The sequence below is a fragment of the Procambarus clarkii genome, chromosome 13 (genome assembly GCF_040958095.1).
Source record: "Procambarus clarkii isolate CNS0578487 chromosome 13, FALCON_Pclarkii_2.0, whole genome shotgun sequence".
Classification (NCBI taxonomy): Eukaryota; Metazoa; Arthropoda; class Malacostraca; order Decapoda; family Cambaridae; genus Procambarus; species Procambarus clarkii.
In genome coordinates, this window is record NC_091162.1 from 32,329,206 (window position 1) to 32,348,680 (window position 19,475).

The window sequence follows — 19,475 nt, forward strand, 5'->3', positions numbered from 1 at the left end:
CGAAAAAGGAACATAAGAAGCCGACGTTGTGCGCCAAGCAGGCAGAGCACAGGGGAAGGAATAGCAGTTGAAGGTAAGGGCCCCAAACCTAATGATAGATGAGGTTAAATTAAATAGAATACTATTTCGTAATAAGAAATAACAATGGCGAAGGAACAAAAAGAGTATTAAATTAGCCCAGAAGGCCGAATGTCCGAAGAACATTAGCGACCGTATGGCCAACATTATGCTGACCGTATGGCAAGCATAAGCCAGTCAGCATACACTCGCCACCATAAAGAATGTAACGAGCTGGCTGTAATAACTAGATGCCGGGAAGGCTACTGCCAAAACGGGTGTAGCAAGCACAAAGAAGTAACACTGCTCTGAGCTGTAAATAAGAGTTAGAATTAATTATAAATATAGTAAATAACCAACGGCGCACAGGGAGATCCAAGGCAGAAGTAGTATGTCCAACTGCAAGCAAATTTGCTCAAAATAAGACTGGAATAAGCTGACAATTAAGAATAGCCGAAGTTAAGACATACACCTGTGTAAAAGCCAATACTACGAATTTGCAAAGTTAATACAGCACGAAGCTTAGGCTGGGAGGAAAGGTGGAACGCTTCAAGATTTTGCGTGACACCTTGGGCGAGGCCATGCTAAACTTCTCTGTAGCATTCCAAATTTTGCATATGTACTGCCGAAACGAGTGAAGAATGTGTGGAAAATATAATGCACAATATTTAGAATATATAATGAGGTAATGAGATAGAAATTTATAGGCATGAGGCGTAAGCAAAGCTATAAATTTCCTAAAATTGCAGCGTAATGAAACTAATCATAGCTGAAAGTCTAAATATAAAGGAGTATGTATTTAAAAATTATAAAAAATAATTAAATGACTGCAATAAATAGAATTAAGTCGCCCAAGCGGCAGACCGCACGGCGTCAGGTGTCGTGGGCTGGACGCTGAAAACTTGCGATGGAGAAGGGGCCGCATATCCGGGCACTCCAGGCAGACCAACATCTGCTGGTACACTGCAACCGAGGAAACCACGTGCTACAGCATTCATACGAAACGTGGAATTGACGTGCCGGGCTAAACCGGCCAGACGAAAACGTCTGGGTACAAACGTGCCAGCTATACCGGCCAGCCGAAAATGTCTGGGTACGAACGTGCCGGGCTACACCGGCCAGACGAAATGTCTGGGAACAAATGTACCGGGCTACACCAGCCAGACGAAATGTCTGGAAACAAATGTACCGGCTACACCGGCCAGATGAAAGGTCTGGGAACAAATGTACCGGGCTACCCCGGCCAGACGAGACGTCTGGAAACAAACATACCTGCAGGTATGTTACCATGCATACCATACAAACATACCTGCATACCTGGTGAGCGCAAAACATGCCAGGCGCGCTTGAGCGCGCCCTGGCTCACAAAGACACCCCCAAACAGGGGATCATAGAACAGAACAGACCATAGAATGGGGGACAGCCTGGCCCAAGAACAGCAGAGGACGGGGAGACACTCGGCTAAGCCCAACCTGACGTCGAGGCAGCCCCTGGGCAAAGAAGCCTCAGGGCCTGCCGACTGGGAGCACAGCCACCAGGCGTGGGCGTCTCCAGCCCATGGGCGTGAGGCAGGCCCCCACAAGCGTGAACGTCCGGGCACGGCACGAAGGCAGACAGACCCCGCCCCAGGAAAGCCCATGCCGCTAATCCGCGTGGCTTAGCGCCCAAGAGGGACAGGAAGGAAGCGATACACAGCCCAGGGCAAGCGCTCCTCTGAGCGCCATGCCACGTGGGCGACGCCGACCGGGCATGGGCCCCAATGGTCAGGCCCAAGGATAGGGCCACTGCAACCTGGCCTCGTGGCGCCGCCGCCAGGCTGCTCACAGGGAGTCCGCCGGGCACGCACGCCCGGGCGCGGCACACACCATGGGCCTAAAGGGACATGGCTAGGTAGGGGACACAGCAGACCGGGCGCCAGAAAGCACGCCTGGGAGGACAGCAAGGAAGCAAAGGGCACGCCCGGGGCAAGCGCTCCACGGGCTCCGAGACACGTGGGTGACGCCGACCGGGCTTGGGCCCCTAAGGCCGGCCCTAGGGGCGTAGGACCACAGTAACCTGTCCACGTGGGGGCGACGCCGGGCCGCTCGCAGGGGGCCCGGCCAGGCATGCACGACCGAGCGGGTCACAAACCAGGGTCCCTAGGTGCACGCCTAGGGAACACAGCTGACCTGTGCCCTTAGTGCACCCCTGGGAGGCACCCCCCGGCCATACCCGTCCCGGGCGCGGGCCACTCGGGACACGGCGCAAACACACGCAGACCCGGGGCATTACAGCAGCAGCAGGAATAGCAGCCGCTCCAGCACCTTACACGGACTGAAAGGCGCGCCTGCATACCTCAAGACAGGCTAAACGTGCAGAAGGCCCAAGGGAACTAAGGTGGCCCACACGGACCGCAGGGGGAAGGCGCCAACACACGCCAGACACTGTGGACAGTCCTGACCAAACTTGAACAAAGATTTTTTACATTACCTTAGAGTAGGATGAGTAGGGCAGGGGGCCCCTGCCATATCGGCAGACTCATGAATGCAGGACTGAGCACTGGTCCACGTGTTGTTGAGGCGCGGCATGGCGCAGTTTCGAGTGCAGCAACAGTGGTGGGCAGAGTGAGGCAGAGTCACTGTTTGCCCCGGAATTTATGGCCTCAGACTTCCCGTGCTGCGCAATTGTTTCTTTGTCCCCCTTTTCAGAAATATCTCCGCTTTGTATTGCAAAGCAGAGGTAATAAAATAAATAAATGTTTATTCAGGTAAAGTGCATACATACAAGAGGTTTTACAAAAATTGATAGATTTATAGGTAGAGCTAGTACATACAATGCCTAAAGCCATTATTACGCAAAGCGTTTCGGGCAGGAAAAATATTAAAGACTAAAACTTAACACTAATTGAGATCAAAGTACAAAATGTGTCGGGAACAAATAAAAATGAAAATAAAAAAGGGGGGGGAACATGGCAGAAAAAGCGGCACAAATACAATTAGGTCGACAAACAGCGTTGTTTAAAAAAACAGACATGGGTTGACAATATAGGGGTAAGGCAGGTTACAGGGAATTTATTAGGTAGTGCTTCGTTTTTATCTTAAACTGGTTGAGAGAGGTACAGTCTTTAACATGATTGGGAAGGTCATTCCACATTCTGGGTCCCTTGATTTGTAGAGCATTTCTAGTTTGATTAAGTCGTACTCTTGGAATATCAAAACTGTATTTGTTTCTGGTGTGGTGCTCATGAGTTCTGTTACAACCTTCAATGAAGCTTTTGAGGTCAGGATTGGCATTACAGTTCAGCATTTTATATATGTATAATACACATGAGAGAAGGTGCAGTGATTTACCATCTAACATATTCAGAGATTTGAGAAGGGGTACCGAGTGATGTCTGGGGCCAGAGTTGGATATTGTCCTAATAGCAGCATCGTGTTGAGTAATTAGAGGACGTAAATGATTTTGGGTAGTAGAACCCCAAGCACAAATACCATAGTTGAGATATGGATAAATAATAAATAAATAAATATGTTTATTCAGGTAAGGTACATACATACAAGTGATGTTACATTAATGGATTGATATATAGATAGAGCTAGTACATACAATGCCTGAAGCCACTATTACGCAATGCGTTTCGGGCAATAGATAGATGATGATAGACGTTTTGGATAGATGAGGGAGTAATAGAGCATCACCAGGGCAGGGCGACCTACATAATATCTGATCTTAGAAAGAGTGCCAAAAGTTTTTAAACTTTTTTTGATATATTCAGAATGTGTCCCTGGAAATTCAGCTTGTGGTCAATGAGAACGCCAAGGAATTTGCCATCTATTTTGTTACAAATTTGGGTATTGTTAATCCTGAGATTTATTTGATTAGAGGATTTATTGCCAAACAGAATATAGAAAGTTTTGTCAATGTTAAGGGTGAGTTTGTTGGCAGTTAGCCAAAGATGGACTTTATTTAGCTCAGTATTCACTGTGGCATTTAGAGCAAGGGGGTCAGGAAAGGAGTAAATGAAGGTTGTGTCGTCAGCAAATAGAACTGGTTTGAGGTGTTGGAGGCATTTGGAAGGTCATTAATGTAGATGAGAAAGAGGAGAGGGCCATGTATGCTGCCCTGAGGAACACCAATGTTGATGGGTAGGGTGGGAGAAATTGAATTATTCACAGAAACATACTGGAGCCTGTCAGTTAGGTAAGATTTGAGGTATTGCAGGGAGTGTCCTCTGAGTCCATAATGATGTAATTTAAGAAGAAGGTTTTGGTGGTTGACAGTGTCAAAAGCCTTACGCGGGTCCACAAATAACCCAACAAGGAACTCATTTTTATCAAGAGCTGCATGAATCAAGGTAATCATACTAATAAGTGCATCGTTAGTGCTTTTTTGGGGGGGTCTGAAGCCATATTGAGAAGAGCTAAGAATATTGTGTTTGGCTAGATAAGAGGAAAGCTGCTTATAGATTAGTTTTACAAATAATTTTGACAAGTTAGGCAGGATTGATATAGGTCTGTAGTTGTTAACATTTGTGGGATCACCACATTTGTGGACAGGGGTTACTCTCGCTTTTTTTTAGAATATCTGGAAAGGTTTGGAGTTCAAGGGACTTGTTGAAGATCAATGCAATAGCAGGGGCTAAAGATCTGGAAGCTTTTTTGTAAATTAAAGTTGGAATCTCCTCAAGGGCACTAGACTTGGTTTTAAGGGAAAGGATTATCTCATTGACGTCAGTGGAATTAGTAGGCTTTAGGTACAGAGACTGTGGATAGTTACCTGTAAGATAGTCCATAACATCAGTACTGGAAGATGGAATATCATTTGCAAGGGATGACCCAATGGAAGAGAAGAACCTATTGAACTCAGTAGCAGAATCAGAGGCTAAAAGCTGACCATCGTTATTGGACAGGAGTGTTGGTTTGTTATTTAAAATCTTCTTTGATCCCAATATTTGTGAAATTGTGCTCCAAGTTTTTTAACGTTGCGTTTATTTGGGTAAATTTATCTTCGTAGTATTTAGTTTTGGCTCGTCTAATTATTTTAGATAGCAATAACGAGAAATTCTTTGAGAATTCTTTGGAGACGGTTCCTAACCTATACTTCTTCTCAAGGTCATGTTTTTATTAATGGATTTAAGTATTCCCTTTGTAAGCCAAGGATTGTTTAGCCTTTTTGTTGACTTGTTTCGTTAGCATAGGACAGTGGGTGTTTTAAAGGCTGAGAGTTTTTTGAAGAAAAGATTGCACTGCTAGGTTGATGTCCCCTATGTTACCTAACTCGGACTCCCAGTTGACATTATCAGCAGCAGTTATAAAATTGCCTATAGCAGTTTCATTGTGCAGCCTAAAGCTTAACTCCCTTGTCTCTAGAGGTGGTTTGATAATGTTAGTTAAGAGAAATGTGGGGTAATGATCTGTAGTGCTATCGGTGATTATACCTGAAGTAAGCGGAGAGGTTATGTTGGTCTAGATGTGATCTAGAGTCGTGGCAGTACTATCAGTGATTCTAGTAGGTCTAATGATTAAGGGTATGAGGAAGCAGGAATTCATACCGTTGAGGAAGCTAACAGCAGTAGGGTGTTCAGGCTCGCAGAGGTCAATATTAAAGTCCCCTGCGATAATTAGATGGTTTTTGTTCAGTCTGTTATCAAGTATTAGATTTCTAAGGTTTGAGTTTAATTCGGACTAGTCCTGGTCACTTTCGTGGTTATTCCTTTCTTTCTCCCCCCAACTCTTGCTGGGGCCCATAACTCTACTGCTCTCTTAATTCGTTCTGATATTCCCTTCGTCCCTCTACTTCTTCCGTCACCTATCCATTGTTCTGCTGCCCGTGTTTTTGTGGGTAAATGGTATACAATGTGTTCCATTTATCTCTCTCCAAATGTCCCTCTTTCCCTTCCTTATCTTAAGCACCTCCTGGAGTCCTTGCCAGAGCCGGTGCTCCTTTTGGGTGATTTCAACTGTCGACATTCCCTCTGGGGTGATGTTCTGACAAACACCCGAGGCCGTCTCCTCGAACCGTTAGTCCTCGCTTCTTCTCTATCGCTTCTGAATTCTGGTGAGCCCACTCATGTGGACTCTCGAACTCGCACCCTTTCCTGTCTTGATCTTTCTCTCTGCTCGTCGTCCCTTTATTTAGATTTCACGTGGCAGGTTCTTGATGACCTCCATAACAGTGATCATTTCCCCATCCTCGGTTCCTTTTTCTCTTTCCACCCTCCCCTTTCCTTTCCTAGGTGGCAGTTTGCCAAGGCTAACTGGTGTCTATTCACCCTCCGTGCTGCTCTCTCTGACCTCTCCTCTCTGCCTCTTCCTCGCGCCCTCCTCCTTTTTTATGACACTGTCTTCGAAGCTGCCCTCCGCTCTATCCCTCGCTCTTCCTCCCGGGGCACACGGAAGTGTGTTCCCTGGTGGAATGCAGACTGTGCTCGGGCTGTCCGCTGTAAGCGTGCAGCCTGGAAAAAACACCGCCGCCGGCAGACGGCTGATTCTTTTATTCTGTTTCGGAAGGCAAGTGCGGTGGCCCGTAGAACCATCCTTAAAGCTAAACGTGAGAGTTGGAAATCTTATGTTTCCACCATTACGTAAGATACTCCTCTACCGCAGATCTGGAAGAAGATCCGCAAGATTGCGGGCAAGTTCGTTCCAGATGTCTCGCCGGTTCTCCACCTCCGTGGAACTCTTGTGGCGGACCCAGTGAAGGTCGCGGCCGAACTGGGTTCCCACTTTTCTTCTGTTAGCTCTGGTTCTCATCTTCCTCAATCCTTCCTTCTTCGTAAGCCTGTTCTTGAATCTTATCCTTTAGATTTCCACACTCTTCTCCGCCTTCCCTATAACGATCCTTTCTCTCTTTCTGAACTTCGGTCTGCCCTGGCCCTCTGCGGATCTACGTCAGCGGGCTTGGATGACGTTCATTATGAGATGCTTCGTCATCTCCCTCCGTGCACGTCTAAGTATTTACTGAATCTGTATAACCAGGTCTGGGAGTCGTCGTCCGTCCCTGAGGACTGGCTCGATGCCGTTGTACTCCCTATTCGGAAACCAGGGTTTCTCGGTACGTCCCCTAATTTCATGTTGAGCAAGCAACATGCTGAATGTGATGTTCCATATACAGATTATGAATTGGATGCAGCCCTCTCCAGGGGCAGTAGCACTGCTCCTGGTGAGGACGGTATCACCTATGATATTCTAAGACTCCTACATCGTGTACCCGGTAACCCATTATTAGAATTGTTTAATGCCAGCTATGTCACTGGGCAGTTGCCTGTATCATGGACCACCAGTCTTACGGTACCTGTACCAAAGCCTGGCCAACCTGATGCTTTCCGTCCCATCTCACTGACCAGTTGCATGTGCAAAACCTTTGAGAGAATGGTGCTTAATAGATTATTGTATAGAGTTAAAGAGCACATGTCACCTGATATCAATGGTTTCACACATGGTAAAAGTGTACACAACTGTATCACAACCTTTCTTACTGTTCATGGAGATAAAAGGCACAAGTACACAACATTTCTTGATTTAAAAAATGCCTTTGATATTGCTAATAGGGAAGTGATTTATGTATGAATTAGCGAGAATGGATATAGGGGGACATTATAAAGCCAACGAACTTTGTAAAATCTCTTTATGTATGTACCTTACCTAAATAAAAATTATTATTATTATTATTATTATTATTATTATTTATTACAATGGATACGAGGCTATCTTACCAACCGGAAGTCCTCTGCACTGTTCCAAGGCTACAAGAGTGAAACTAAAGTAATGCAACTAGGCACCCCACAAGGAGGAGTACTTAGTCCTACCTTGTTTAATGTTCTAATTAATGCTTTACTAAAATCAATCCCAACTAGTCCGGCAAACATCACTATCAGCTATGCAGATGACATCCTTGTGCATACTAAAACCCACCGCGAAATGCAAACAGTCTTAAATTGTATACATACAGCTTGTGAGAGCCTTGGTCTTGTAATCAACGCTGCTAAAACTAAGGTATTTAACAGACAATTTGGCAACCGCAAAAGTGGACCACGAAAACTTAAGATAGACAACATACCAATAGACTATGTCTCTTCTTTCAAATACCTTGGAGTCTCTGTCCCTTGTACCTCAACTGCAGTCAATAAGTTACATCAACAATGTAGAGACAGACTCAAGGCTCTCAGAACCGTAGTGGGGTACAGCCCGAAATATGGTGTTAATATTAGAATAGCAAGAATGATGTATTTAGCGTATATAAGGTCTCTGATAGACTATCATGCACCAGCTTTGGTCCTGCAGAATGGCAAAAGTATTGATAGACTGGAAAAAATGCAAAATGAAGCACTCAGAATTATACTTGGCTGTCCTATAACTACCAAAGTTCTCAACATGCGGAAAGAATTAAATATACTTAGCATTCGAGATAGAATATTTGAAATTAATCTTATGATGGGACTAAAGATGCTGCGTGATAACAAAAACAACATTGTGTCAGTTGAACTGTTAGAACACATACGAAATGGAACTAGCGAGTCTAAATGGATTCAAAGAACTGCCACTCATATTAAAATGATGGGACTGCTCGATGTATATACAGATGAAAGAGTACAGCACTTCCTTCCACCCTGGCAGATAGTACCTTTTGACATCCTGACCCCTGCATACCCCACCAAGAAACTAATCACAAGCAACCCTCATGCTCAGCTTGCTGCTAAATTAAGCACCCTAGAACACATTCACAATATACAAGCTGAAAACAACATTGCACAGACCATATACACTGACGGATCACTCAATACAGCTACAGGGAGGGCAGGAAGTGCTGTTATTGCTCATCAGCCCGATGGCAGCAAAATTCAAAGAAATATCCGAATTAGTAACTGGGCGTCCACAATGCAAGCCGAGTTGGTAGCGATACTGGTAGCACTCAAAATTATTGACAACACTGAAGTAGACAGCTTAATTATTTCTGACTCCCTATCCTCACTACGAGCAATAAACAGTTTGCAATCAAGTAATAACGTGCTTGTCTTGGAAGCTAGACGTAGATATGTAAGAATACTTAGCAAGAGGGTAAATATAAAAATGTTGTGGATTCCTTCTCACATTGGCATGCAGGAACATGACAAAGTTGACGCCCTTGCTAAGGCTGCAGTAAATAAAGACAGTATTGAATGGAATCTTGAGCAACCAAGAGCAACAAGAGCAACAACAACTTCATGACTCCCTGATAATTAGCTCTACCTGATGAACAACAAGGTGAGGATTGCTGTAACATAGCCAACACCCTAATTAATTCAAAGATCAGTGTCAATGTTCAAATCAAATCGGCTATTAGGATAGATAAAAACAATCCCCGTATCAGTAAGAGAATGCTCATCAAACTTGCAAATCCCTCTGCGAAGTTTGACCTCATACAATCAGCTGCTAAGCAAAAAACCAACCTCTATATAAATGAGTGTCTTACAAAGCAGCGTGGATCCCTCCTCTACAGGCTGCGCCAAATTCGCAAACAAAAACCTGGTCTTATCAAGTAGTGCTACACTAGGAATGGTACGATTTTTGCGAAGAAGGAAATTACAGGAAAAAGATATGAAATAAAATGTGACCAACAACTCCTGGCCTTCTTAAGTGATTGTGGTATATCTGAAAACCTGAACCCGACCAATGCCAGTACTTAAAATAACTCTTTCAGTGCCTGAGCCTAACCTAACTTAATCTACCTTTGTCTAAGATGCTGTCTCTGCCTTACCTTTTACCTAATGTTCTCTCATTCATATAATTTCCTAAATAATCCATCAAGTCTCCATGCACTTATGCAAGCATCTACCTCAGTTTCGTTGTAAAATTTTACTCTTAAATCTAATCTTACCCTATTCCATTTATATTTTAAATTTATTTGTATTGATCTATATCATTTATTGAAATCAATTATTGATCTCATTTTTGTTCTTTTAATTAAATTCATACTAATTATAAGTTAAAACTAAGCTTAATAAAATTTATTATCTTTAAGATTATTTTACTTTACAATTATCATTTGTCAAATTTTTTTATATATTCATCTTGACAGTCTCTACTGATTTTTTGTTCTCTCCACCAAACTTGTGTATCCTCCATGGCTATCTAGTGACCTTAATTCTACCTCTAATTGTTTCAATTCTTTTGTTTACTTGCATTTATTGTTGTGTTTTGCCATAATTATTCTCTAATTTAGCAGACTCAACACTTTGTAAGCTCTTATTGTATTGTTATATTATTATATTGTTGTGTTTTGCTATAATTACTTTCTATTTTACAGCAGATTTGTTTTTCATCTGTTCCTGTAATTGCTTATCTTATTGTATCGTGACATTCTTATCTATATTGATATATATTATCTATCTATTGTTACTTACAGTGTACCAGAGAGTACTTGTAATCAATCTACCTCATTTTTTATTTTTGCTCAATTTGTTTTTGTATTGCTTAGTCTTGTTTATATTTTTGTTTTTTATATCTATATCTTGTGTTTTGTATAGTCCATGTTTATATGTTTTTTCTTTAATCTCATTTATTACCTAGGTTGCCTAGCCTAGCGGGTTGCAACCCGTTGCAACCGGGTTGCAACGGGTTGCGGACGGGTTGCGAACGGTTTCAACCCGTTCTCACACAAGACAGCACATATATGACTTAATGCTTAAAGTCAATATGTTGAATATGAATTAGTAAATATGTGATATATTCCCAGTTACTTTTTTTACCAAGGTCCAAACTCTTCCTCACGTACCAATTTACGTGTCACAGTACCCGTCCGTCAACATAGATAGCAGAATATTCGTGATTGGTTCAATTATAAGGAAAATTGTAGTTTTCAGGTCCCACATGGGTTGTGAAATTTACCTACTGTTGTCCATGCTCTTATAATATTACAGATCAGCTATATCCTATTGAAGGCTCGTAGTTTTGTTTTGAGAAATATTAGTTGTTATTAGTAAATTATAATAAGCACTATAAATTATTACATAGAATAACAGTGCTTCACCAATCAATATTATATACCATAGTTTGGCTTTAAAAATCTTTAAAGAATGTTTTGTAGGAACGCTAACAGAAAACGATGTTACATTTGAATGTCTATGGGGTAAACTACTGCAAACAGGACGGTATTGTGTCTACTATACCAACTATAGCTAGGATGGGTATATTGTCACCTACCGCCTGTTAGGTGGGAAAGGGGTCCAATACCACCCACAGGATGGGTATGAGGGTCACATCCACCCACAGGATGAGTATGGGGATCACATCCACCCACAGGAAGGGTATGGGGTCCAATACCACCCACAGGATGAGTATGGCGTCCACTACAACCCACAGGATGGGTATGGGGCTCCAACCACCCATAGAATGGGTATGGGGCTCCAACCACAAATAAAATGGGTATAGGGTCCAATAATACCCACTGGATGTTTAAGGCGTCCATTGCCGCGCGTCGAGCTCGAAAACCGCAGCATTCATCTCAGAACCATGCCTATTTCACACAGATTCCTTAATAAACGTAAGAGTTTTATATGTCACAAGAAAGATAGAAATATAAGCTTCATTCTAAATACCTTACCATGGGCATATTTAAATTTAAAGCGAAGATACGTGTACTTTTATAATAGCCGAGCTTTAACCCCGGACAGATTGATCGACCGAGCAACTCTCTCTCAGAACAATGTTTATTTCACGTGAATTCGTTAATAAACATATATGTTTTATATGTCTCAAGAAAGGCAGACATATAAGCTTCACTTTAAACACTTTACCATAGACATATTTAAAGTTCTAATGAAGATACATGTATTTTAAAAATTACGGAGCTCCCACCCCGTACAGACTGAACGACAGAGCAACTCTCTCTCAGATCAATGTTTATTTCACGTAAATTCGTTAATAAACACAAATGTTTTATATGTCTTAAGCAAGATAGAAATAAGAGCTTCATTTTCAATACATTACAATAGACATATTTATAGCTCAAGTGAAGATACATATGTTTTTATAGTAGCGCTCAGTAGCTTGTCGGGCATGGAGTGCAGACGCCTACGCACTTGCCGATATATTGTATAATTATCAAAGATACGCTAATAAAGCCTAAAATCTTATATGCCTCCAGAAAGACCGAGATATGAACATTATTATGATTTCACCAAATGAAATATATCATGTTCGAGAACAAAGATATATCAATTTTAAATTAAGTTTCGACTCTTGCTCGGGCGAGAGAGAGGGAGCGACTCTCGCCCCATCTATTGGAGATTCTGTCCACTAAAGACCCAAAGCTACTCAAACCCTCCTAGCATTATTTAAGTAATGAAGTAATATGGTATATTTACTATAATGTGGGTGCTGAATGCAGAACATGAGAAAACATATATTTACTCCAAACTAATATAATTTCATTATGAAATAAGTAAATAAGTAGCATCAAAGGAAGTCGACGGTCCAAGCGTCAATGTTGTGGAACGACTTATCCAAGATATATCGTTGTTTGGAAAGTGTTTGTTGGCATATTCAGTTGTCGCACTTCTCTGCACAAATTATCACAAATTTAAATTATAATGTTAACAAGTAGAATACGTATTTTTAATAAAATCTAACATAGCTAGCCAGAAAACATTTAACATTTATTAAAAAAATATATGTTTGGAAGTTAAATCGACTTCATAGGACAATAGTGTTGTTATATATACTCGTTATTCGTTGACATGCGTTCGCTACTTAAACTACCATGTACTGTACTTATGTGAAATCTCCCATGTCTCTTCGCTCATCTCACCGAACCCTACAGGCTCTGTGATATATTGCTTAATTAATTGAGATTCACAAATAAAGCTTATAATTGTATATGTTATCAAAAAGGCAGAGCTTATTTTAGTTCATTTATTATGCACCCCATACCCATCCTATGGGCGATAGTGGAGTGTTACAGAGGCGCATAATGGGCTCAGGGACTGAGCCCCACAATTCATATAGCCAAGGAAGTTATAATCTTGATAAGCTAGTTACAAAAGTCAATGCACATTGTCACATCAACAATGGGCTCGAGACCGACCACAAGTACAGTTTATAATTTAAGCAACTGACATATATGGAGGGCTAGTGTCACAATTGATTTGTTTATCCTACACATAACCCCCTCTCCCCCATCCAATGGGCAGCGGTGGATAGGTTACAATCAAGTCGTTTTTTGCGTTTTATTCAGAGATTAGATCTTATTGGGTGAGGAAAGATATTCATATTTTAAAGAAGGCTTCTTGGCTGATGCTCTCTATTGATGGAAAATATACAACCTTTTGAAAATCAATGTTAGTTTGATCTAGATATTGTAATTAACGAAAGTATTTATGTCATCTGAAAGGTAGAAATATAGGCTACATCTAAAATCCTTTGTCATAAATATAACTGAAGTGAAAACGAAGATATATGCGTTTTGATAGTTACTTGATGGCTAGCTCTGAGAGTGTGAAGCCCTGCACACCAGCCAATAAATTGTATAATTAGTTTCCATATATTTTAATTAATCTTAAAAATCTATATGTCAGAAGAAAGGAAGATGTAGCCGTTAATGTGACAACATTTAAAAATATATATATCTTAAGTTAAATAAATAATATCACCTTATCGCCGGTGTCCGGACACATAAAAATTACCTAGGTATCAGTATCCAGCCAGGCGGGGATCACAGGCTGCACAATACTGATAAATTATGTAATGCACTACTTGTGGTCCATCTCGAACCCATTTATGATGTGACGACTTATAGTGAATTTTGTAACTAGCTCATCAAGATTGTAACTTGCTTAGCTAAATGATTTGTGGGGTTCGGTCCATTCATTTTCTTTCTTTATTATGCACCCCATAATACACATCCCGTGGGCGGTGGTGTAAAGGATTACAGAGGCACATAATCGGTTCAGGAACTGAACCCTCTAGTTCGTTTAGCTAAGCAAATAACAATCTTTTGACGCTAGTTACAAAATTATTAATGTACACATACTTATGCATACATGTACATATTCATACGTATACATATATACATACACATACATATTTAATCACCACCACAAATACACACATCAGTAATCTTTTGTGTCACAAGTGATTCAACAAGAGGCTCACAACAGTCACTATAAAAGGCACTTTACATTTATGAGGAGTCGCACAGTTACTAGTCTTGCTCCACACCCACCCAACTGGGCGGCAGCTTTACAGTCATGTGCTCCACACCCACCCAACTGGGCGGCAGCTTTACAGTCATGTGTTCCACACCCACCCAACTGGGCGGCAGCTTTACAGTCATGTGCTCCACACCCACCCAACTGGGCGGCAGCTTTACAGTCATGTGCTCCACACCCACCCAACTGGGCGGCAGCTTTACAGTCATGTACTCCACACCCACCCAACTGGGCGGCAGCTTTACAGTCATGTGCTCCACACCCACCCAACTGGGCGGCAGCTTTACAGTCATGTGTTCCACACCCACCCAACTGGGCGGCAGCTTTACAGTCATGTGCTCCACACCCACCCAACTGGGCGGCAGCTTTACAGTCATGTGCTCCACACCCACCCAACTGGGCGGCAGCTTTACAGTCATGTACTCCACACCCACCCAACTGGGCGGCAGCTTTACAGTCATGTGCTCCACACCCAGCCAACTGGGCGGCAGCTTTACAGTCATGTGCTCCACACCCACCCAACTGGGCGGCTGCTTTACAGTCATGTGCTCCACACCCACCCAACTGGGCGGCTGCTTTACAGTCATGTGCTCCACACCCACCCAACTGGGCGGCAGCTTTACAGTCATGTGCTCCACACCCACCCAACTGGGCGGCTGCTTTACAGTCATGTGCTCCACACCCACCCAACTGGGCGGCTGCTTTGCAGTCATGTGCTCCACACCCACCCAACTGGGCGGCAGCTTTACAGTCATGTGTATGCATTACCTACAGTAAGCAAATTTTGGATACTTCGCTAAGATTTCGGGCAGCACATCATTATGAATGAAGTACTTACACATTTCATGGACACTATTGATGTTGTTATCTTTAAATTCCGCTATTTTTCACATTCCATTATATAATGACGCAAAGTATGCGAATAGTTCTGCTGACAGAGTTTACATTTAGTCAAATCTAGATCATCAGATGTTACAAACTTCCAGAGGTACTTGTAGCCGAGCCTAAACCTAGCAGTGGTAACATCTAGAAGTCTGATAACATTATTGGATGACCCATAGACGAGCGATTCATCAAAGTTTATACAATATTGTGAAATTGAGAGTCAGTGTAGTAACATAAATTGGTAAATAATAAATATTGTAAGTTAAGAATCTGATGCATGTGTGTGTGTTGGGAAGGGGGGGGGCGGGGGTTATACCCTTGGTAAGCGAGAGTGGAAAGTAACCTTAGACGTACTGCGGTCAATGTGGGGGGGGGAGGGGGAGGGAGGGTGGGAGAGTCAAATCCACCCTCCAACATCTGGGCATAGTACCACCAGCCTCCACAACACTCCATCAGCCTCCAGCTGATGCTTGTAGATGCCTCATCTAACCTCACTTATGTCACACATTAACCTACAGTTCCTGTGATATTTAAACTCCTCATCACAGTGGCGTCTCACCAATATAAACTGTATTGGATTTTGTCCCGAAATAGCTATATGCTGACTGGACGTGTATGTATGTATGTATGTATGTATGTATGTATGTATGTATGTATGTATGTATGTATGTATGTATGTATGTATGTATGTATGTATGTATGTATGCATGTGTGTATGTATGTATTCCCAATCACGTTAAAGACTCCCCCTCTATCATCCAGTTAAAGAGAATGTTACAACTGATATGAGTGGGACTTCTATGGGGTACTGGTACTATTAAGGGGTATAGGTAGTTAGAAGACAAGAGTATCAAATATGGGAGAGCTAAAAGGCCCGGCCCCCAAAATAAACTATCCACAGTAGTAATAACTTGCTACAAGACCATATATGTTAGTCTAAGGGTTGATCACTGCGCTCCCACCTTGGAAGAAGAGATACTCTGTAATTCATGTACTTATTTATTAACCCCTTAACAACCCCCCCATATACACTCACACCAATAACAATAATAATAATAACTTTACCACACTATCTTACGTTAAAAGCCTTGGTCCACGTAGGCAGGATACAAGGTTTACACTAATAACAAGCTAGGGTAAAGTAAGTAAGTAATTATCAAAAGAAGGCACCAAACCGGGAAGGCTATGTAAAGCTAGGGTAAAGTACTACTGGATAAGCACTGAAGCTGGATGCAGCTTAGGGTAGTGAAACCACGTGGGACCCTAATACAAAACACAACACTTAGGGGTACCCAAACACTGGCAAAATACTATCCCCAGGTCTCACCAATCGTTACTACCAGAGTAGGCACACTCACTAATGCCCTGTACTTAGCTTAAGGATACAGGAACTTCAGGTAAGGGAAATAAGTAAGAGGAGAAGGAAGGAGAGTAGGGGAGCAGCCACAGAGTAGGTCTATACCGCACCACACCAGCCAGAGAAAGCCCGAGCTAGCCACCAGCTGCCTCCCTCATGTTGTGGTGCCGGGAGGAGCCTAATTGATCGTGCAGCTAAGCACATTAAAGATCTTCCCCTATGCAACGTATTGTTACTTTATGAATGATTAGAAAGTATTAGTAAGCAAAGTTGGTGCCTATGTTATTATTTAATAATCAACCCCCAGCTCAGTCTTTAAATGCTCTTTGAGAAACAATAATAGTCTTACGTCTGGCAGGGAAGATACAAACAATTGACATTCTAGATGCCCAACTGTGCTACCAGGAAGTTTAATAGCTCAATTTTGACCTCTGGTTTCCACTGGAGAACCCAGGGTCGTAACACTCCTCCCCCCTTCAGAGAAAAAAAAATGTGACTACTAGAATAGTAGTCATATTTTTTTGTAAGAGTATACAGAGAACAAAAAGAAAAACATATGACAAAAACAAAAAATCAATCAAAAGCAATTTCTCTGCAAAAAAAAAAAAATACAAAGGAGTTCTCTGAAAGAAAAAAAACATACACAACAAAAATAAAAGAACAGGGAAGTAAATAAATTGGACACGGAATATTTAATGTCACAGGAGAACCTAAAAAAAATTAACTAAAGCATGACGGTTGGTAAATGGCTTTCTGTGGCTCAGATGAATGTTATTCAGGCAACCGGGACAGAGCGTCGGCTATCACGTTGAGTCTGCCCGGTAGGTGGGTAATGGAAAGATTGAAGTCCTGTAGGTACAATGCCCACCTGAGGATGCGTTTATTCTTACCCTTCATCTGAGTCAGGAAGACTAGTGGGTTATGGTCCGTGTACACTTCCACTATATTACCTGTGAGGTAAACTTCGAACTTTTTACATGTTACCACTAGCGCCAACGCCTCTTTTTCTACCACTGAATAATTGCGTTGCGCCTTGTCGAATTTCACAGAGTAATAATATACTGGGTGTTCCACCTGATCATCCCCAGTTTGCAACAACACTGCACCAGCACCCGAGTCAGACGCGTCAACATGAATTTTAAACGGTCGGTCGAACCTTGGACTAGCAAGCACTGGGGCGGAAGCTAAGATCAATTTCAAATTTTTAAATGCCTCTGCACAGTCTGATGACCACTTAAATTTAACGGCTTTCCGCAACAAGTCTGTGAGAGGAGTGGCAACACTGGAAAAGTTCTGACAAAAACGTCGATAGTACGCACACATACCGATAAATCTTTGAACGTCCTTTTTAGACTTTAGTACTGGATACTCCAGAATGGCACTGATTTTATCTTGCCGAGGTAACACTTTTCCTTGGCCCACTTCATAACCGAGGTACGTCACTGTGCCTTGGCCAAAATGACACTTTTTAGCATTTAAGGTAAGATTTGCCCTTTTCAAGATGGCAAACAACTGGCGTAACCTAGCTATGTGGTCAGCCCAATTACTGTCAAACAGCACGATATCATCTAAATACGCCCGACAATTTGGCACCTTAGCGAGTAGAGAGTTGATGAGTCTCGGGAACGTGGCCGGAGCATTACGCAAGCCGAACGGTAACACTTGATACTCAAAAACACCCTCGGGTGTCACGAACGCAGTGAGCTGTTTAGCACGTTCAGTGAGTGGGATTTGATAATACCCCCTCGAGAGGTCGAATTTCGAAACGTACTTGGCATTTCCCAACTCGTCGATGCAGTCCTCGAGGAGGGGCAGCGGATAGGCATCCACAATGGTCACCTTGTTGAGCTGCCGATAGTCGGTGCATAATCGCCAGGAGCCGTCTGGTTTGGGGACCAAAAGGCAGGGCGAGCACCAAGAGCCCTGGCTCTGCCGGATGAGGCCGTGCTGGAGCAAGAAGTCGACCTCCTTCCGTACGATGGCCTTCTTTTCTGGACTCATCCGATAGGGTTGAAGGCGAATGGGAGTGTAGTCCGTCAATTCGACATCATGGCAAATGGCATCAGTCTGGGTCGGGACATCCCGGAACAGACTGGAGAATTCAGCAACCAACGACTGCACCTCTTCACGTTGGGCCATCTGCAAATGGGACAGTTCCTCCACAGCATTCACAGAACTAGAATTATTGAAAATGAGATTAGTTGGGTCCCCAGAACAATCATCCCCTCTCTCACTGGAAATGGAAACATTGGTTAGTGCAATGGGCCTGGGGCCCTGGAACTTCTTCAGTCGATTTACATGTATGAGCATTACCTGGTTACGTTTGTCAGAGTGCCTCACTTTGTACGTGAGGTCCCCAGTCTTTTCTGTCACAATGTAGGGGCCTTCGTACTTGTGGGACATAGTGTTCCCTAGTCGAGGCTTTAATACCAGGACAGGGTCGCCAGGCTGAAATACCCGTAACTTAGATTTAGCATCGTTACGTTCTTTCATCTTTTCTTGGGCCTTGCCAAGATACTTTAATGCAGCCGCCTTGCAGTCCTTGAGTCTCTGGTGGTGTTGCGCAAAGAAAGCCGAACCTTCGGATAACGTTACGTTCCCTAACAGATTCTCCTGTAACATTTGCAAGGGTCCACGAACTTTATGGCCAAAGACTAACTCAAAAGGAGAACAGCCCAGTGAACTTTGTAATCCCTCTCTAGCCGCAAACAAAACATACGGTAAATTCTCATCCCAGAAGGTGTGGGAACTCTCGCACGATGTCTTCAACATCTGCTTCAGAGTTAGATGGAAACGTTCAATTACCCCCTGACTCTGTGGATGGTATGGGCTGGAAACCTTATGAGTTATTCCATGTTCCTTACAAAATTGCTCGAAAACATCAGACTTAAAATTAGTACCATTGTCAGTTTGCACGACCCGAGGCAGTCCAAAAGTGGAAAAAAATTGCAACATACGAGCAACAACAGTTTTTGCTCGGATGTTCCTTACAGCAAAAGCCTCTGGGTAACG

At 42.7% G+C, this 19,475-nt stretch overlaps 1 non-coding gene across 1 annotated transcript; it reads right to left on the reverse strand.

The window, feature by feature from the left end:
• Positions 1–590: 590 nt before the first annotated feature.
• On the reverse strand, positions 591–695 carry LOC123757368 (U6 spliceosomal RNA). Its single transcript, XR_006772742.1, has one exon. It is a non-coding gene; the product is annotated as a U6 spliceosomal RNA (small nuclear RNA).
• Between the last annotated feature and the right edge of the window lie 18,780 nt (positions 696–19,475).